Below are 15,509 nucleotides of genomic sequence, written 5' to 3'. Positions count from 1 at the left end.
TGAATTCCTAGGATTTTACGTTCAATGGTAATGAACGCATTGAAAATAGGTTTTCAGAAAACAAATCGGTTTGTAACTTTTGATCAAAATATTTTCTCGTTCAAGCTCGAGTTTAGATATCATTGAATTCCATGAGTTTGAATTCTCAATCTTTAAGGTCAATCTCAAGGATTGAGTAATATCAGTCTTAAAAGCTGATTTTTGATCTTTTAAGGAGATTATCCTTTCTGGGGATCTGATTCATTAGTCTTATCAAGCTAATTTGCACGGTGCCCCCCATTGTACGAGATAAATCCTTCTCATGGTTAGGATAAATCTGACCACTTGGCGACCCTGTTTGATGCTGAGGTCCGTGGATTTCCTGCTGATTTTAGAGATGACTTTTCTAGATTTTTCGTCAACCTACAGCTGGTCTGGACGACAACTTCTTGACCTAAATCAAAAAGCGCGTGTCTTTTTCGGAAGACTTTACTTCCTTTTAATGATGGAATTGATTCATCGTGTAGATCCATCTTTTCTTTTCTTTCATCGGGTAAAATAGTTAATTTAGTCCAAAACAAAAGCACCTGCAATAAACTTTACAGAAACATGTGCTAGATAGTTTTTAATTGAATAACTAGGTACATTCTCCCCACACTTAGTTTCTTTCTTTGCCTTTTTATTCTCCTTTATTCCATTTTAAATGAATTCAAGCGTTTTAGGGTGTTTCTCCATTTATGTCCTTTCCGAGGTAACGATAATTTCGGTATTAACACCTAGTTTTCATCGTTCATAAATATGTATAAACATGATTTTGACTTCATTTAGTTGAAAAATTTTCAAATTTTCACAAAATTTGGCAAATAAATCAAGTGTAAACCCGAGAGAATTTATAACCCTTCCCCACACTTGAGATCATGCAATGCCCTCATTTGCATGAAATCAGACTATAATTATAAATTCATGAGGGTGATTAGTGTAGAAAAGTAATTAAAAATACCCAGTTTGTAATTACAAAGCTCGTCAAATGATAGATGGCGCGCCTCATCGTTCATTCCTTCTTGTTTTATCACACATATTTTTCTTCAAAAACGGTTGCTTTTCTGAACTGTTTGCTAATCTTTAAAAATGCGTCTTTTACCCTAATTTATTATGCATGTTTATTAACGAGTTATGCACTAACCCGAACCCCGAATTTAACGTTAAGTGAGGTTAGACTTCTCCACACTTAGCTGACGACATGTGAAGTCGGTAGAATAAGTTCCACGAATTAAAATAGTGAGCCAGTTATTTACATCTCGGGTGGTGTATAATATATCAATGAGTTTAAAGTTTAGACTCACCCGATCGTCACTACTTAATTCTTTTTTAAGTGTAGCTTTTAGTAAATGGATATGTCTCATTTCTGGTTCTTGGTCAAATGGATTGATATACACCGACATACTTATTTCTATAGGGTGGACAATTCCTAACATTTCCTTCCGTTCATTCTCGGGATCAAAGGTTTCACCTCTATTACCCAATTGGGTGAAATTCGAGGTGTCATTATCTATTAAAGCTCGTAGTTCATCTTCGGTAGATGACTCGTCTATTGAGAATATTGGGTTGGAAGGTTGTGGAATGGTGAATTTCGGGATTGGAGTAGATTCTTCTTCATTAACGGTACTTATTGGTCTCACCATTTTGGTCTCGGGGGTAAAATTTTCAACGTTATCGTTTTCCCAAGAGTACCAATTTGTCACCCTTACCTCTTCTTTATCCATTAATGGATCGATGATTTCGTTGGTAGAGGCTAATGTGTCGATATGTTGTGAAATTGGTAAGACTGAATAAAAAGTATCATCGGGATAGTTGGTAATTTCGGAGCTCTCGAATTCATCAAAATTCGATGATATGAGATTTTCTTGCACACGACTCCTCAGATCAACAGGTATGTAGTCTGATAGAGTTTCAGCTTGCCGGTTTACAAACTCTCTCATTTGTTCATTTTGAGCATTGAGTTCTTCGAGTTTGATTTTCATTTTGTCTAATAAATTTTCAGACACGTAATTTTCCTCTTCTACTGGTTGTTGAGTTTGGAAATATTCTTGGGAATAATCCAAATTTGAATTGTATTCTTCATAATCGTTCCATTCAGGTTCCATGGGTGCATAATTTTCCATAGGAACGTAATAATAACATTCCCATGTTGAGTGATAATCTCCACAGATTTCACAACCAGTTATTGTTTCGTCATTCGTGGTCCTAGATTGACCGAATGAATTGTCATCAACACTCGGTTGAGAGTATTGATTTCGTATTTCATAAAGGGTTTCCAAAATATCTTCGAGACTTTTCATAATGCGCTTATTACCAAATTTTAATTATCCTATTAGTTATAAAAATAGAAAAAATTATATAAGTTGTCCAATTAATAGACTTTTCTGCTTTTGCCCACGTTTCGAATAGCCAATAGATGCAGCAGGGAGCCAGAACCCTTTAAATCGGAAGCTCACAACTCAGCCACTAACAAATCCAACTATTACTACGAAGCAGAAAATTTGGATGTCTATCAATTTAATCACTTAAAATAAATTTTCGTAATTTAAAGAAATTTTAGATAAGAAATAGAATAAAAATATATGTCCTAAAACTAGAATGTCGAGAAATAAGAAAGAAAAAGAGCGCGTCGAAAAACGTCGAAAAATAAAAATAAGAAAAAAAAACGTCGAAACTTAAAAGTCTAAAAATTATATCTAAAAAGTTGCGCCTAAAGGTCTAAAGGTAAATGCAATTTTATTCAGAAAACGGCAATTACTTAAAGGCACTAAAATCTATTTAAAACTAAAGCAAAAAACGGCGTCGCAAAATTCCAAAGCGCCTAAATCTTAATCTAAAGAAAAAGCACTTAAGGGATTTTACGGCAAAGCCTAAAAATCTAGAAAATAAAAATAAGCTACGGCAAAAACTATGTCTTAAAACTAGCTACGAACGAAAAATATACAAATATTACTCTAAAACAAATGAAAAGATACAAAATATAAAAATAAACTTAAAGTTATAAAAATTATTTATTTTTATAAAAATATTATTTTATATTATTTATTTTATAAAAGTATTAATTTATATATATATATATAATAATACTAATTAATATTTAAAATACAAATTAATTTAAAAACTAAAACTAAATATTAATATTAAATATAAACCTAATTAAGTTTTAATAATAATAATTAAATTATACTCTTAATAAATGCCAAATTAGGGTTCTAGGTGCGTCTGTCAGGGTGGCTCCGCGAGTCGTGGAGTTTTAAGCCTGCAAACTCTGCGAGTCGTGGAGTTTGCATTTTCGGTTTTTTTTTTAATTTTATATTGTTTTTCTAAAATGATATATAAATATATTTATACAAAAATAAATTAAAAATATAGCGTTTCGCCGATTCCCCGGCAGCGGCGCCAAAAACTTGATGTGTGCAGCGGGGTGTACGAAATAGTATTAATTTAAATACGAAATACGACGAAATATTACACAAGTTTTAATTATTTATTTACAAAATGGATATACCTAAACCTTGCTACAACACTATAGGCAGTGTACCTAATCGTAGATTAGTATAGTTTTTAGTAAGTCCACAGGGAGCGGGCTTATTGCACACTATATTTATAAAGAATTATATTTGTACAAAATATATTATATTGATAATATATAAAAGGGGGTTTACCGTTTAATGACTGGTTTGTCGATTTTATATTTTAAGTTACAATTAAAACCTAATGCAAAATATAAATGACGATAATTAAAGTAGCGAAAAATAAATGACAATAAATAAATGACGTTAAATAAAATAGCGAGTAAATAAAAGTACGATGAAATATGAAATAAAATATATTATGCTTATTTAAACTTCCATAACCATGATGGTTGACGTGTTGATTTTAATTTTATGCCCATGGGTTAATTGTCCTTTGTCCTGGATTATTTAATATGTCCATCTGATTTTTGTCCATAACAGTCCATCGATCATAAATTTAAAGTGCGAGTGTCCTCGTCAAATTATCCTTATACCCGAAGTCAAATATTCCAACTAATTGGGGACTTAAACTGTAACAAGGTTTTAATACTTTGTTTAATAATTACACCAGGTTATCGACTTCGTGTAACCCAAGGTTTTAATACTTTGTTATCAATTATGCCAAGTGTCCTTGTACATAATTTCACCCTTGTTTTAATAATTCCATAGACTATTAATCCATTCCCGTATCCGGTTAAATGAACGATTATTCGTACATATTAATATCCCGCCCATCGTGTCCGATCGAGTGTATGTGGTTATTTATAGGTACGTCCAATTGTAAATCTTTATATTAAAATTAACAAACTATCATTTAGTTAAACAAATATAAAGCCCATTAATAGCCCATAGTCTAATACAAGTGTCGTTCTTTTGTCCAAACCTCAATTATGGTACAAAGCCCAATTACCCCGTCTTTAATATTTAGTCCAACATCATGATTACTTTGGCTCAAATAAGCATAATAATAACTTAAGTACGAGACATTAATTTAAAAAGGAGAATATAACTTACATTGAGTATTTATCGCGTAGTGTTACACGGACAGAATTTCGACTTCAAAAACCCGTAAAAATAGCTTTTACATAACCCGAACTAATCTAATATAAAACTACCCTATACTATATATATTATATATATATTTATTTATTTATTTATTACAGAGTATTATTATTATTATTTATTATATATAAACTCGGCAGAATGCATGGCCTTTTATAGGCGTTTTGATTTCTGACAGCTCCGCGAGTCGTGGAGTTTTTGGCCTTCAAACTCCGCGAGTCGTGGAGTTTGAAAATCCAGCTCAGGATCTTTTGTCTCATAGCTTGTCGACATGATTATATATATATTTATAAAATATAAATAATTTATATAATTATTTATATATTATATTTTATTCTTATGCATAGTTGACTCATAATTTTTGGTCCATTGCGTCGGGCGATGATAGTTGACTCATGTCCCGGTTCCGGATTTTCGAACGTCCTTGCGTACAATTTAATATCTTGTACTTTGCGTTTTGTAACTTGTACTCTTGTCATTTTTAGACGTTTTTCATCAATAAATTGAACCTTTTGAATTGTATCTTGAACATTTGAGCTTTTTGGACGTTTGTGTCTTCAAATCTTCATTTTCGCCTTTTGTCTTCGCACTTATTTATTTAAACAATTACAATGAAAATATAATACAATTACATATAAAAACCTATTATTTAGGAGAGATATTGCTATGAAATATATGTTCCTTTTTAGCCTTATCAGTAAGCTATGTTCTCCTTTTTAAATTGATGTCTCGTACTTAAGTTATTATTATGCTTATTTAAGATGAAGTAATCATGATGTTGGACTAAAAATAATTAAAATTGGGTAATTGGGCTTTGTACCATAATTGGGGTTTGGACAAAAGAACGACACTTGTGAAAATTAGACTATGGGCTATTAATGGGCTTTATATTTGTTTAACTAAATGATAGTTTGTTAATTTTAATATAAAGATTTACAATTGGACGTACCTATAAATAACCATATACACTCGATCGGACACGATGGGCGGGGTATTTATATATACGAATAATCGTTCATTTAACCGGACACGGGAATGGATTAATAGTCGCTAGAATTATTAAAACAGGGGTGAAATTATGTACAAGGACACTTGGCGTAATTGTTAACAAAGTATTAAAACCTTGGGTTACACGCAGTCGATATCCTGGTGTAATTATTAAACAAAGTATTAAGACCTTGTTACAGTTTAAGTCCCCAATTAGTTGGAATATTTGACTTCGGGTATAAGGATAATTTGACGAGGACACTCGCACTTTATATTTATGACTGATGGACTGTTATGGACAAAAATCAGATGGACATATTGAATAATCCAGGACAAAGGACAATTAACCCATGGTAATAAACTAAAATCATCACGTCAAACATCATGATTACGGAAGTTTAAATAAGCATAATTATTTTATTGTATTTTTCATCGTACTTTTATTTACTCGCTATTTTATTTAACGTCATTTATTTATTGTCATTTATTTTTCGCTACTTTAATTATTGTCATTTATATTTTGCATTAGGTTTTAATTGTAACTTAAAATATAAAATCAATAAACCAGTCATTAAATGGTAAACCCCCTTTTATATATTATTAATATAATATATTTTGTACAAATATAATTGTTTAAAAATATAGTGTAAAATAAGCCAGCTCCCTGTGGAACGAACCGGACTTACTAAAAACTATACTACTCTACGATTAGGTACACTGCCTATAGTGTTGTAGCAAGGTTTAAGTATATCCATTCTATAAATAAATAAATATCTTGTGTAAAATTGTATCGTATTTAATAGTATTTAGTTGTAAAAATAAAGCTATTTCATATACACCTCTGCGCACAATAGTTTTTCCTGCTAAAATTTAATAGTATTTTATACCCCTTAGCTTTAACATCACGAGGCATCGCAATATACAACAAAATCATCATTGCCTTCGGGAAGTGACAAGATAGGAGCGGTGGTTAGCTTTGTTTTCAAGATTTGAAATGCGGATTCTTGTTCGGTCGCCCAAATGAATTTCTTTCCCTTGTGAGTTAACGCGGTTAGAGGACGAGCAACCAAAGAGAAATCATTGATGAATCTACGGTAGTATCCGGTGAGACCCAAAAATTAACGAATGTGAGTAGGAGTAGTAGGAGTAGTAGGAGTCTCCCATTTACTAATGGCTTCGATTTTTGATGGATCGACTTTAATACCTTGATCACTTACAACATGACCAAGAAATTGAACTTCCTTTAACCAAAATTCACACTTGGAGAATTTGGCATAGAGTCTTTCTTGTCTCAAGAGTTCAAGAACAAGTCAGAGATGTTGTTCGTGCTCTTCTTCGCTTTTAGAATAGACCAAGATGTCATCGATGAACACAATAACGAATTTATCAAGATACGGTTTGCACACGCGGTTCATAAGATCCATGAACACCGCCGGTGCGTTAGTGAGACCAAATGGCATTACAAGAAATTCATAACTACCATAACGAGTCCGGAAAGCGGTTTTGGAGACATCTTCCCCCTTAACCCTTAATTGATGATATCCCAAGCGAAGATCGATTTTAGAATACACACGAGATCCCTGTAGTTGATCAAAGAGGTCATCGATGCGAGGAAGAGGATATCGGTTCTTAACCGTCAATTTATTTAGTTCACGATAATCGATGCACATTCGTAGGGATCCGTCTTTCTTTTTAACAAACAAAATCGGAGCGCCCCATGGTGAATGGCTAGGTTGGATAAAACCACGATCAAGTAGTTCTTGGATTTGACTTTGCAATTCTTGCATTTCGGATGGAGCGAGTCTATATGGTGCACGTGCTACGGGTGCGGCTCCCGGAATAAGATCTATTTGGAATTCAACCGGTCGATGAGGTGGAAGACCCGGCAATTCGTCAGGAAATATATCGGAATAGTCACTAATAATTGGCACATCATTGATGTGCTTCTCATCGGACTCGACTTTCTTAACATGGGCAAGGATTGCAAAACAACCCTTACGGAGTAGTTTTCTAACTTTAATGCACGAAACGAGGTTGAGTCCGGTGCAACTCTTATCACCATAAACAATCAAGGGTTCACCATTCTCGATAGGAATTCGGATTGCGTTAAGATCACAAAGGATGTGAGATTTCATTTTGGCTAACCAATTCATACCGATTATTACATCAAAACTCCCTAGTTCCATGGGTATCAAGTCAATTTCAAACTCATTACCCAAAATGTTTAACGTACACCCCCGGTAATATGTGTCGGCACTCAATAGTTTCTCGTTGACCACTTCAATGGTATAAGTGGTATTTAGTGGGAGTGGTGGAGTGCTAAAAGAATGAATCAAAGTCTTGAATACAAAGCATTTATCGGCACCCGAATCGAATAAACAAGTAACATAAGTGTTGTTGAGAAGAAACGTACCCGTGACTAATTCATTGTCATCTCGGGCTTCCTCGGTGTTGATGTTGAAAGCTCGGCCGCGCGTATTGGGGTTATCTTTCTTCTTCGGGCATGCATTTCTATAATGGCCCGTTTGGCCACATTCGTAACAAGTGCCCATTTTTGGTGCATTGGGCCCCTTTCGAGCGATGGGGGCGACACTTTTACATTCGCTGGCCTTATGACCAACTCCTTGGCACCGATGGCAAATTAGCTTGCCACATTCACCAAAATGGTGCTTGTTGCATTTGTTGCAAAGAGGTAGGTTTCCAGCATAACCTTTCTTGCCGTCGGAGGTGTAAGGCTTCTTGGCAAAGTTGTTGTTGCTTGATTGGGGGGCTTCCCATTTTCTTTTGTTGTTACCCGACTTATCCTCGGCTCTAGGTGTCGGCACTACAATTTCGTCCACCGTTTCTATCAACTTGCCGGCCATGTTCAAAGCTTCTTGATGATTAGTGGGTTTGGATGACATTACCACTTGTTTGATGCTCTTTGGGAGACCATCCATGTAAAGTTCAACCCTTAAAGCTTCGGGGTTCACAAGGTTTGGGCACATCAAGGCTAGTTCGGAAAATCGTTGATTATAAGCCTTGAGATCGTTTCCGACCGCTTTCAAAGTTCTTAGCTCTTGTTCGAGCCTTCGGGTTTCTTCACGAGGGAAATATTCAACGATCATCTTTTCCCTTAGGTCGGCCCAAGAGAGGGCGTGAGCTTCATCGGTACCCACTGATTGTACATAGGTGTTCCACCATGTGAGGGCGACACCGGCGAAAGTGTGAGTGGAGTATTTGACCTTATCTTGGTCCCGACAACCGCTTATGCTAAAGATGGCCTCCGTTTTTTCGAACCATCGAGTGAGAGTAACCGGTCCCCCGGTTCCATCATAAGTGTGAGGTTTGCACCCCATAAAAGCTTTGTAGGAGCACCCTTCGCTAGAGTTACCGGCCCCTTGGTTGTTGTTGTTGTTGTTATTGTTGTTGTTATTGGTGGAGTGACCGGCCATGGCCGCCTCTACGGCGGTGGCCACAATTCGTTGTAGTGCTTGTTCGGGAGTCTCATGGCGTGGCACGCGACGAGGAGGCATTGTTCCTTCAAAACACAAGAATACCGTTGATTAGTATTTTTAATAATACTAATCATGATATGGAATAAGGATAGAGAAAAATTTTCGTTAACTCGCCTTAAATTCTTTATGCCATAATGTCGGAGCGTTCATATGAGTCACCGTAATATAATCCCGGAAATTATATTACCCTAATTCATATGTGCATTCGACATTATTTCACTAAGTCAAGGTGGCGTGTCAATCAAATTAAACAACGTGAGATTAAGATGAAATAAGAGTAGATATGAGTAGAAACGTTCGAGTATAAATGCACAAGTAGTCAAGTAATTCCTATTTCAAGTCTATATGTCGGTTGTAGTCTAGACTCACTAATGTACCCTATGACTCGGGGTTGACACCAATGAACTCTAAATCCCTACAACCAACGCTCTGATACCATCTGTAGCGACCCGACAAAATCGTCATTGACGGCACCGTCTACTTAGGTCCCGTTACGTGGTCATAAGTCTTTAAAACAACGTTTGACCAAAAGTATGTCGCATTTATTTCAAAAGTAAAGATGGTTCAAGGTTTACAAAGTAGTTCGACAACTAGTTACATAACAAAGTTTAAAGTACAAATGAAACATATGCGACACAATTTGAAAGTAGTCAAAAGACGCTCCACGTATGCATGTATACTCGACATCCAAGCAAGTATCAAAAGTAATGAGCAGAAGCATGTATCACAAAACGTTCAAGGACCTGAGAAAAACATAGAAATCTGTCAACGAAAATGTTGGTGAAATCATAGGTTTAAGTAAGTAAGTACAAGTGAACCACAAGATTTGTAACATTGATATAATAGTAATACATTCCAAAAGTTAATATTCACGAGCACCCAATTATCAATGCTTAACATTCCTTCCATAGAACCCCATCACAATAGTGTTAGAACATACACTGTTTCTCGAAAATATATTTCATTCGTAAATGGTAGCGAACCGTTTGAATGAGGGTTTGTCAAACCCATATGGCCATATAACATAAGTTCTCGCTTACACCCGGCAAGTGTAACTAATGATAATCGAATTGAGGATTTTTGTTCAAACTCGTATGTAGAATGTTTGTTTTCCTGTACTTGTGTTCACTTAGTAAAAAGAACGTGTATGTTTTCTCATCCCAAATGTAAGTTCAAAAAGAGTAAAAGTGGGACTATGATCTCACCTTGAGTGCACGAGTAATAAGTACTTCGACAAGTAATGGGAACAAAGAACAATGCTAGTCTTGACCTAAACAAATAGGTTATATCAATATTGGTAATCATGTTTGATCAAAGAAGTTCAATTAGTCCTATGGCTCGTTATGACTCGATTATGTAGCATGTGAATCAAATTGTCAAGTTTCATGCAAAATAAAAGTATAGAAACAAGTTAGGAAGGTTGCGTAATCATTTGGTTAAGTTTGACAAAAAGTCAAACTTTGGTCGAGTCAAAGTCAACGAAAAAGTCAACACGTTCGGGTCGGGTCCCGAACTATTTTTCTGAGGTTTTTATTCATATATAAGCATGTTAGAACAAGTCTCATGTGAATCGGAGGTCCATAGCGTGCCAAACATTTTTCATATAATTGACAAGTAGGTCAGAACCTGGACACGCCTTAGGTCGCGCCGCGACCCAAGACTGCCGTGCCGCGGCATTTAACGGAAGCTGGTACCTGGTCAGTCTCAAATGTCCAAGTCTCAAATCAAAACTCTTTCAAGCATAAATCACAAACCGCTAACACTTAGAACTCGCACCTTATATCGTTAGAAAGCTAATTTGACAAGGAACCCAACTAAACACATTTCACCAACCGAAAACATTATTTGCAATAACCGACTTTTCAAATCAAATGATCAATCAATGCACACATTTAATGCTTCAAATTTTACAAGTGCACATTTATGATTCGGGCATTTAATGCATACATATAACACGCCGTTTTGTAGATAATCAAGCGTACAATACAACTAACTACTTACTAATAATAATTCATGGCATTCAATACATTAAATGTTCACATTCAATTCTATCAAACCCTAACCAACAACATCAAAATCACTAATTATGTTTATGAAGTTTTCTAAAACAACCTACACATCAAATTGAAGCTAGTGATGTTAGGAACACATTTAATACATGCATTTATAACATTTAACATCATTCAAACAACCAAATCACCAAATCAAACACACCAAAGTTTATGTTCATGCTAGTTACTCTAAATAACAAAATCGAACATATAAATCATATATTCATGTTAGACTTGAGCCATAGACACTAATTAACAACTTTATAACTTAAAAAAAAACATCAAGAACACAAAATCTAGTGATTTTAGAAAGTTACCCAAATGGGATAAAATCGGTATGGAATCGAAGAGAAAGTTGCAAGGATTCCAAATATGTAATTTGTTTGGATTGAGGTTTGATAGATTTGATTTAGATGATGAATCTTTGAAATGGAGAATTGAAAGAAAATGTGGAAGTATGAAAAGAAAATGAAAATGGAAAAGAATGGGGAGGTGGGTGTTGACTAGTCAAAAGCTAGTCACATCTTTGCTCCCTTGGCGAAACTAGTCCCTCGAGTTCGGTTGCGGGTGCGTGAATTACCTAAACGAGATAATTTAAAACGTGTATCAACGGGAGGTGTTATAATCATATAACGGACTTAAAATAAATAAACGGAAATTTAAACGGAAAAAGGCGGGATGTTACAATATGTATAACCGTGGGCACATGGTAACTAGACTTAACGTAAATATAAATATCACCCCCTGAAAGTACACCTGGCGAGTGCGTATGTCCTTGAAGTATTAAACACCCGTTAAATGCTAGCGCGACTAACCCGAGTGGGGATGTCAAACCCTATGGATCCATATCTAATATTTACCGGTTCAAAAACCAATAGTTAAACGTTACCGTGCTAAGGGGAATCTTTATGCCGTTGTATAACCCACACATATGTAAAGTTTAAGTACTCGTGTCTAATTAGTAAAACATAAAAAGCGCATGTATTCTCAGTCCTAAAAATAGTATAAGTAAAAAGGGAAGCTATAACTCACCGTGATAAAAGCGGTAAAGTCGGTAATGAAAGTATGCAAGTAGTAAGTCGGTCCGAAAGGTCGTCAACCTAAATCAAAGGTTACTAGGTCAGTAGGTTGTCTTTATAAGTTCTAATAGTGCATAAAATAAGTTTAAGTGTCATCATCATCATCATTTATCATCATAAAAGCTAAGTAAGTTTGACAAGAATAGAGATCAAAACAATAGGCTGACTTCGGTCAGCTGTTACGACCTCTACGTAAATCGAAAAGATGTGTAGTCAGTGGCTATAGCTCCGTATATGAGTCCCCTAACCTCTTACCAATTTTCAGAACCTAACTCGGCTTCGTTTGACCGTGGCGACGGTTTAAGTGCGAGTAGGTCAGAAATTCAGCAAAACGTTACAAGGGCATAGGGACTTTCGGAGGGCCATAAATCCTAAACCGTAACTCAGATTAAGACGAGGCCTAAACGGAAAATCATCTACTCGAACCAAAATAACTGAAAATCAACTTTACAGTAGCCCAGGTTACTGATCAGATCCCAAAAAACAGTAAACAAGTGCTCCAGTGGGGTTCTTAGTGCTTGATGCTCATCACGGTTCTCATCCTTGATGCTTGTAGCTTCAAGTGTACAACTCGTTGATGGTTTAGCATCACTTTTGACCAAGATTCTACCATAAATACACAATATGTTAAGACCAAGTAATAACACAACTCATTTAAGAGTCTTAGATGGATGATGAACCAAAGTTACATCATATCCTTAGTCTTAACACAATTACAAGTTACATTTACAACTAAAGCTACAAACTTTACATCAATCAAACAAGTATGAACATAATCTAAGTCAAATGAGGTGATGGAACCCTAAGCTAGAGAGCTTGGATCCCTTTCACACAAGTTATAAGGTCACAAAGCTAGAAAGCTTGAACCTTTAGTGTTCTTGAAGAACTTGAAGCATAAAGCTTAGATCTTTAAGTTATATGAAGACCATAAACACAAGTTTTGATCTTTATAACAAAATAATGAGATCATAAGTTAGGAAACTTAGATTCAACAAAAGATACGAAAATTCAAGCTAGAAAGCTTGCATCTTGGTTGTTCTTGAAGATCTTGAAGCATAAAGCTTGGATCTTTAAGTTACATGAAGATTACAAACACAAGTTTGAATCTTTATAATAAAATAGCAAGATTAAAGTTAAAAAAATATAGATCTACAAAGTAGGTGAAGATTCAAAGCTAGAAAGCTTGAATCTTCCATGTTCTTGAAGGATTCAAATCTAAGTTTGAATCTACAAGATGTAATCAAGATCAAAGCTAAAAAGCTAGACCCATGATGATGATGATGATGAATTTGTGTGAGAGAGAGGAAGAAGAAGAAGAAAAATCAATACTTACACTTTTTAGAGAGAGAAAGAACTAGAGAAAGAATTAGAGAGTGAGTGTGTGTAAATTACAAATGAAAGCAAGTGTAAAATGGATGGAATAAGGCTTGTATTTATAGGTGGTGAGGAGGTGGGAGGGTGATGGTGGACGTTGGATATGGTGGGGGACAAGGGGGACAACTTTTTTACTTTTTGGTTAATGGTTGTCTAAAGTTGGTGCTTATGTTAGGATCCCATGCAACATTAAGGATAATACTTGACATAAATACTAGCATGTTCCCTCTAATAAATGGGCATTTGTCTTACATATTAATGGGTCACTAGCTATTATTAATTGGGCTAATTAATTAGTCCACTAACTAGTGTAGGGTGGGCTAAGACCCAATAAGGTAGAAATTCCAACAAGACTAATTAGAAAGCATAAGTAAATTACTACGCGTAATTAAGCATCCATAAACCCAAATAATTATTATTATAAAATAATAATTAAGATTTCGTAGTCATAATATTCCGATTACGACAAAAGTTAAACGTGTACACAGTACGCAGTTCGTTAAAAACGTCAAGTGACACTAACGGTCATAAAAGCTTCCGGGGTTCAAGTTAAGTAACCTACGTACTTAAATGCACGTTTTAACATATAAATGAAAGAAATCAACATGTAGGGAGTTCCCAGAGTATAATATAGCTCAGTACGCACAAATACGCAGTTTCGCGAAAACACAAAGCACAAAAGCAAGTCGAAAAAGCCGGGTCGTTACACCATGGGTTATGAATGTAGAAAAACATATCGAATCAATCGGTATTTTAGAAACCCTGAATGAAAATAACAATTGTTCTGAACAAGAGAAAGCAATAGCTAGTATTTTTCTTAGCAAACATATTGACGAGTCCTTAGAATCTACATATTATATGATCGAAGATCCAAGTGTATTATGGAAAATACTCAAAGATAGATACGATATTAATTATCAAGAAATAACGGTGATTCATGAAAGAATAAAATTGAAGATGTTAGTAGACGCTCTTATAAGAATCCCGGAGATTCTGATTAATGATCTGGTAACGTGGATCATCAGTCTAGTATTTCTTGAATACATGAACATCTTGTTTATCTCTACAAATAAGTCCCAAAAGAAAAGAAAACGAGAGTGAATCTGTTGAAAAATCTTGATTAAATAAACCCTGAGCTACCTTGAGACTTGAATGGTTTGAATTTTCTAAGATGCCTAGCTTATTATGTATTACTCATAAATAAATGGTTTTAGACCATAACGCATATGTTTATTAAGTGTTATCTTTTATGTACTTCAGATTGTAACTTGTTTGCAGGTAATATAATTTGATTATCTTGCTGAAATATAACTCATTATTTGCTTATCTTATTTGAAGTTTTAGTATGAATCCTGCTGAAATACAACATCAATTAAATGGTAAAGACATATGTATTGCAGATACAGGTAACATACACACTATGATCAAATCTAAGAAATATTTCATTGATTTAAATCAAATGAAGGAATTATAAATACTATATCAGGTCTTGGAAACTTGATATAAGGAACGGAAAAGGCAAAAATTCATATTACCAAATGGTACGAATTTTCTGATAAACAACGCTTTGTTTTCTCCCAAATCAAAGAGAAATTTGTTAAGTTTCTCTGATATATATCATAATGGATATGATTATCAGTCAATGATAATCGGAAATGAGAAATACCTATGTAGCACCGAAAAGCGCATATGATGAAAGTGCAGCGCATATGATTAAAAGCGCATATGATAAAAAGAGCATATGATGAAAAGCTCATCGCATATGATTAAAAGCGCATATGATAAGAAGCGCATATGATGAAAAGCGCAGCGCATATGATTAAAAGCGCAGCGCATATGATGAAAAGCGCATATGATGAAAAGCGCATATGATGAAAAGTGCATATGATGAAAAGCGCAGCGTATATGAGTGAAAGCACATATAGT

Source organism: Rutidosis leptorrhynchoides, chromosome 1 (assembly GCF_046630445.1).
Source record: "Rutidosis leptorrhynchoides isolate AG116_Rl617_1_P2 chromosome 1, CSIRO_AGI_Rlap_v1, whole genome shotgun sequence".
In the NCBI taxonomy this organism is placed as follows: domain Eukaryota; kingdom Viridiplantae; phylum Streptophyta; class Magnoliopsida; order Asterales; family Asteraceae; genus Rutidosis; species Rutidosis leptorrhynchoides.
The sequence above is the reverse complement of the archived record's forward strand: the minus strand, read 5'-3'. Positions refer to the sequence as shown.